This window comes from Aquila chrysaetos, chromosome 3 (genome assembly GCF_900496995.4).
Source record: "Aquila chrysaetos chrysaetos chromosome 3, bAquChr1.4, whole genome shotgun sequence".
NCBI classification, from domain to species: Eukaryota; Metazoa; Chordata; class Aves; order Accipitriformes; family Accipitridae; genus Aquila; species Aquila chrysaetos.
Genome location: NC_044006.1, coordinates 76,007,149 through 76,013,148, shown reverse-complemented (window position 1 = coordinate 76,013,148; position 6,000 = coordinate 76,007,149). Strand labels below are relative to the sequence as shown.

At 47.4% G+C, this 6,000-nt stretch overlaps 1 protein-coding gene across 27 annotated transcripts in view; it reads left to right on the top strand.

Annotated features, from left to right (window-relative positions):
* Nucleotides 1-367: 367 nt before the first annotated feature.
* Nucleotides 368-6,000, top strand: part of OBSCN (obscurin, cytoskeletal calmodulin and titin-interacting RhoGEF) — a 194,343-nt gene continuing 188,710 nt past the window's right edge. For all 27 annotated transcript variants that reach the window (XM_030007899.1, XM_030007913.1, XM_030007905.1 and 24 more), the window contains exon 1: nt 368-585. The gene's annotated coding sequence lies outside the window, so the exon portion shown is untranslated. The remainder of the gene's footprint in view (nt 586-6,000) is intronic.

The following is a 6,000-nucleotide window of genomic DNA, read 5'->3' as shown; positions in this document are numbered from 1 at the left end:
CACATTTATCGCTTGGCTTTGGGATGGACTCTCGAGGAGCGGTTCTGACCCACCCTGTTGCCGCAGCCTGTCCCCCAGACCACCGAACACCCCCCCACTCTGACGGGTCCCCCCCAAACCCCGCCGTTGTTGGACCGTCCCAGCGAGTCCCTCAAACGATGCCCTTTCTCCTCTCTCTCTTGCAGGAAACTTAATCTCCCCGGCAAATGACACCCAGAGCTATTTTGGAGCTGGGCTGCAGAGGGGAAAGCAAAGCGCGTCAGCAATTTGACTGGAGGAGGACAACCCAGAGGAGGGGTGGGGAGGGGGGGGGGTGGCACAGCCAAAAAAGTGTTTTGGCACAGGCAAAAGTCACTGCTGGGGGACTTGGGGGGACCTTCTGCCGCACGTCCCTGCCATCGCTGGGGTTTCTGTTTTATTTTCCTGGAGGAGGGGAAAGGGGAAGGGGGAACCAAAACCAACATGGTCTCCCCATGTCCTCTGTTCCCCTTTTCCCCCTTCCCCCTTCTGTCATCGCAGTAGGAATCGGCTTTTTCTTACCCTGCCCAGAGCTTTGTTTCTCCTCAGACTCTGACAAGACTCCAGGTAAGACCTAAACCTTCATCTAAAGAGAAGCAGACTTGGGGATGCTGATATCCAGCAGAAAATAGAGAATGTTTTTAGTAGCTGAGGGAGGGGTGAGGTTATTTCTGTGCCAGTGTTACTGTGCTGGAGTACGTCTTGCTTTGCGAAACATAATTGAAGATGGAGCTGAAGGTACAGGTAGTAAATCCATCCTTCTTCTGGTCTGAACCAAATACGGATTGCTTTGCTTATCTCCTTCTGGCCACATTATCAAAAGAGCAAAGATTAATCTCCAGAGGAGAGGAGAGGAGAAAAGAGAGGAAAATCAGGTTTAAAGCTGTTGATTGTACTTGATACATTTTGTCCCCAAATTTGAGATAGCAGTGTGCGTGAAGAACCTGGAAAAAATAAGTTTCCTGCTGAGAGGTGGCAGCAAGGAGTGTTTTTAAAAGTTTAATTTCTAGGGGATAATCTTAGTGCTACTTTTCTCTTCAGCAAGGGCTTTTTTTCCCCTCTGAGCTTCTCTCCAGCGTCAATACCGATTCACACTGCAGCCCCCCACCCTCCTCGCGCTTCTACAAATGGCTCTGACGAGAGATGGAGCTCGACAGCTGAGGCTATTTTCGGCCTTACAGCTCAATGGGGTGGAGTGGCTGTAATGACAATGACGTCCACTTGTTAAAATACAAGGGCTTATGTCGGAGCCTTGCTGCTAATTGTCACCAAGGGAATTCTTTGTCCCCATGGGAGTTGTGATCCCGCAACGCCCTCGCGTAGGAAATCACATGTGCTAAAACTTGAGGCAGCGTTTCTAGCTTAATATAAGCGAGTTTATTTTTCTGTTAATGCAAAGGATTTAAGAGTTGGGATTATTTGGTTCAGCGCTGGTTTTATTCGTGCGAGGGAGAGAAAGGTACATGCACTTATGCATGCGGAGAGGAAACATGCATTAGTGCCGCTGTAACATAGTGCTGCCAACTCCAGACATGTAAAAGTCTAGCCTTCTAAACCATGAGACTAATAAAGTAAAATAAACCAGTGTGAATCCACTGTTTCTCTGAACCTTTAAAGCTCACCTGGCTCAGGTTGTCTGTCTGTCATCTGAGCAGACGCTGGGGTGTACCTGCAGCTGGGATTCTGCCATAGCCACTTCTCTCCAGGGGCTGTGTGTAATGCAAAATCCAGTTGGGTGAAATTTGTGCTGAAATTGCTAGAATTTACATCGCTCTGTTTCTGTCCCCAGGGTGGCAAACCCAGAATTTTTGTCTTTTCCCTGTATTTGTCTCCTGCCTTCTCACCCCCCCAGAGCAGGAATGAGCATCGCTGTATGCCCGAGACCTCCCTTGTGCTGTAGCCTTTATTTACACATTGTCGGAGCAGCCTGGATGCCTTTAGGCTGAGAAGAATAAAAGGAAAAGATGCTGCCATGGAGTCTTGAGGGGCTGATCTGAGCAGTTTTAGTCCTCTGGAAGTTTCTGGAGTTGTTTTGTAGCTCCATTGAGGGGGGGAATCCGAAGTGAAGTCCCTATGCTGCAGCAAAGACCAAGTAGGAAGAAGTTCCTTCCTTGCATGGAGCTTCTTGAAGCTATTAGTGTGTTGGTGGAAAGTGATTGCTGGCCATATGGTTAAAAGAGGGGTAAGCTTTATAACCAATAAGTCTGTCTCTATATCAAAGAGGAAAGATAATATGTGCTTTAACCATATAAATCATCTAAGTGGCTTCAGTCTCCCATGTTTAACATTAAATGTATGCTTATTTATGTGACTGGAGGGTGATCAGACTGCCTTGTCCGGTAGCGTGCACAAACCGTGCGATTTGTTCTTGTTTCTTGTTGGAATTTTCTAATGGTTTGTTTGACTCTTTCGTTTGCTACCAGTCATTGGAAATGTTCAGGTGATTGATAAAGGGTTACTACTGGGAGCATGAGGTGATGCAGGTCCCTTCCTAGACGGTGCGTGTTTAACCCTACCCTGAAGGTCCCAAATGTAAGATTGTCTTGCCTTGAGCTTAGCCATCGTTTCGCTGAGGGCTGCTCACCAAGTTTAACATCATGTCTGTGAAATTTCCCTTAATGTCTCCTGTGGACTTTGAGGAGGCAATAGATGACAGGGAATGCAAATGATCCTTACTCTGCATTGAGTTAGAAGCTTATTGCAATGAGCTTAGTTTATTACAGGTACTCTGTGTCCTACATCTCCTACAGTGCGTGGAGACCGATCCTCCAAACCACCGCGGAAAGCTCTTCGATCTGCACATCAAATGACCTTTGAACATGCCAAAATCTGTTGCCCCTGGAATTTAGAGTAGCCCAAGCTAAGCTCTGAGTCCGGCTCCTCAGCGACAGATACCGTTCCTGCTCTGATGAAACGGGCATCAGATAAATTCTGCTGTCTCGGATTAGTGCATTGGCGCAAATCTCTACTTACACCTGATTTAGAGACGTAATGGGCACGTAGCACTGGGTGTGCTGGTGTGCATTTCACCCCTAAAGCATCCTGTCTGGTGTGTAATGGCTTGTGGGAGTCCATCTGTGCCCATCCGATGTCACTAAGCTTGCAGCTGACACTGAATACTTGTGCTATTTCAAAGTTGTCTATTCCCTGGGAGGTTGTTAGAAGTAACAGGGCCAGCTGGGTTACTGCTGTTTTCCCTCAGCAGAACTTTAAACATCAAAGGAAATCTGCACTTCCCATTTTATGACCTGTCAACTTCCCTTCCCACCCACAGATGCCATTTCCTGATGTTTTTAGATGGAACAACACACACAGATATCTCATGTAAACTATAGTAATAATAGTGCTGCCTTGATTTTTATCTAGAGCTTCTGTTTTAGTGGTATTTTTTGAAACCCAGGGATCCAGAGGTGGGAGGTTCCCTGTGACTCTTACCTTTTCCCATCAGGAGAGGAAGGAATGCAAGGCTTAGCAGGTGGCATTGTGGAGAAAGTCCAGGAAATATGAACTCTAACAGCAAGAAGATGACCCCGGATCAACAGTTTGCTGCTTCAGCAAAGAAAGGATAAACGAGGATTGAGAGAATGAGCAAGCAGGCATGGGATGAGTCTTAACGTGGTATTGGAGAGAACCTCCATGCTCCTGATCTGTATTCAGACTTCAGTGGTCTCTAGGTCTATGTGTCTGTCCTCACCTGGGCTTTACGTCCCCAAAGTCTCCGGTTATGCAGGTGTGCTACTTGTGGCTGCATTTGTCTCGGGAATATTTGATGAGACGGTTTGCACGGTGCTTTTTGCTCTTTGCCCAAGGTCATGGTGGACAGGGTTCCCTTTCTAACCATTGAATTGAAAGGCTTGGACAGAGAATATCCTGCCACCCCTGTCCTCCCTCATGCCAAAAAAAGAGCATCATCATAGGCTGCTGACTGCTTGGGGGGCAATATGCCACGGTGTGGGACCTCTATCTGCTCAGAGGTTGTTGAAGGCTTTCCAGGTGCGGCTCAACATTGATGAAGCAACACGAAACCAACCCATCAGCCAGCACAGCACAGTGAATCAATCACAGGAGCTCAAGAGAGTGATGGTACCACCATCGGGACTCTCCATCAGGAATCTCCATCTCCTGATGACTCTCCTGGTGAGCACCGCCTCAGATCCCTCCAGCAGGAGCTGGAATAGTCTGTGGTAGTTCCCACTGCAAGGGACTTGCTCGCTTGTCCATGGGGAAGCAGGTGTGGGGCAGAGACCGAAAACGGTGAGGACAGGAGTGGGTAGGACGCCTTGACTGGCTGCGTGGCTGTGGGTTGGTTCCTGGGCAGTGATTTGATTTATTTGCATTACCTGACAGGTCTGTGCCCTTGTGCCTCTTTCCCCCAAACATAAAACAGTGAAAATTTGAAAGAATAAAGACGTAAGTAAAATTACAAGGGCCACTGCTTTGCCTTCGGCGTGCTCAGAAATACCCAGATGGGAATGTGATCTCTGCTGCAAATGATTAATCACAGAGGGATTACAAGGAGAAATATGACACTGGCAAATGTCTGAGATTAATTGGAAAGGGCATCTGCATTGACTAGGTTTATTCATGCTTTGTTGTCGGTCCTATCACTTTCAAGGGAGGTGTCCTGGCACTTTCAGAGAGTTACTTTTTTTTTGAAGTTTGAATGTACATATAAAGAATCTGAATTAATGTAATGGTTTACTAAATTGATTAGCAAGTTACACTGTAGAAATATTAAATCTTGTCCTTTCGGTATGTTCGCAAGGCTGTCCTCTTCCTCTTACTCCTAAATCTATTTATCAGCCTAATCTAATGTGATGCATTTTATCCCATTTAAACTTATAAAATGTAGTTTATCTAGTGCAGCCTATCTAAACTGTTTGATCTGTCTGAGTGTTAGATTACAGCTTCAGCCTTGCCGCAGGTTAGGGTTTCATGCCTGGTACTGGATTTCATGCTCTCAACATGCATAAGGTGAGGTTTTTATCCCCTTTTTCAGAAGGGGACAGAAGATTCAAGAGTTTGAGAGTCTTTCTCACAATTATAAAAGTAAGCCAGTGGCATAGCAAGGAATAAACCCTGTTTTGCTTTCCTACCATGTCAGAAATTAATCTGAAATAATGCTGATGAGCACACACTGTTTTCACTGCTCCCTGGATTTTCTTCTGGCATCCCGGCCATCCATAACGGCATAAGAACCCCTGAGCGTGAGGGCAGGTGGTGAAAGCTGGTAGAGCGCAGGGCGTGATGTAGATTACAGCACGGGACGTGGGGTGTTCACCTTGCACTGGGAGGTCTGCGGACACAGTGGCTTGTACCTGTCGGAGAGAAGTGAGTCGCAAACCCCGGGCGAGTGTTTGGTAGCAATGGGAGAGGGAGGCTGGACCTTGAGGCTGTGGCCACTGGAAAGAAGCATTTTGGATGGATTTGCTGCACCAGTCTGGTTCAGGAGCGAGAGCAACAGGCACCAGATGCAGCAGCTTCCCTGTGATTTAAATGTTCTTGACTATCAGAGGTACCGGTGAGCAGCTGGGACTTGTTCGGGCACAGCCTCAAGCTGAGGCAAGGGAGATTTAGGTTAGATATTAGGAAAAATTTCTTTACGGAGAGGGTTGTCAAACATTGGAATGGGCTGCCCAGGGAAGTGGTTGAGTCACCATCCCTGGAGGTATTAAAAAAGCGAGTGGACAGGGTACTTCAGGACATGGTTTAGTGGGCATGGTTGATGGTTGGACTTGATGATCTTGAAGGTCTTTTCCAACCTAAATGATTCTATGATTCTATTTAGCGCAGGGGAGGAGGATGCACAAGAGCTTTAGGAATTGAGCAGCATTCCTGCTCTCACCCTTGTGAGAGCCAGGCTCGGAGAGCGCCCACCATGCTCCCGCAGAGCAGAGCTCTCCTCCAGGCGTGGATACGTCTCCCGGGGACTGGGCAAGGAAAACGGCACGCAGGCGGTTTGAGGGAAGCCACTGTTTGCTG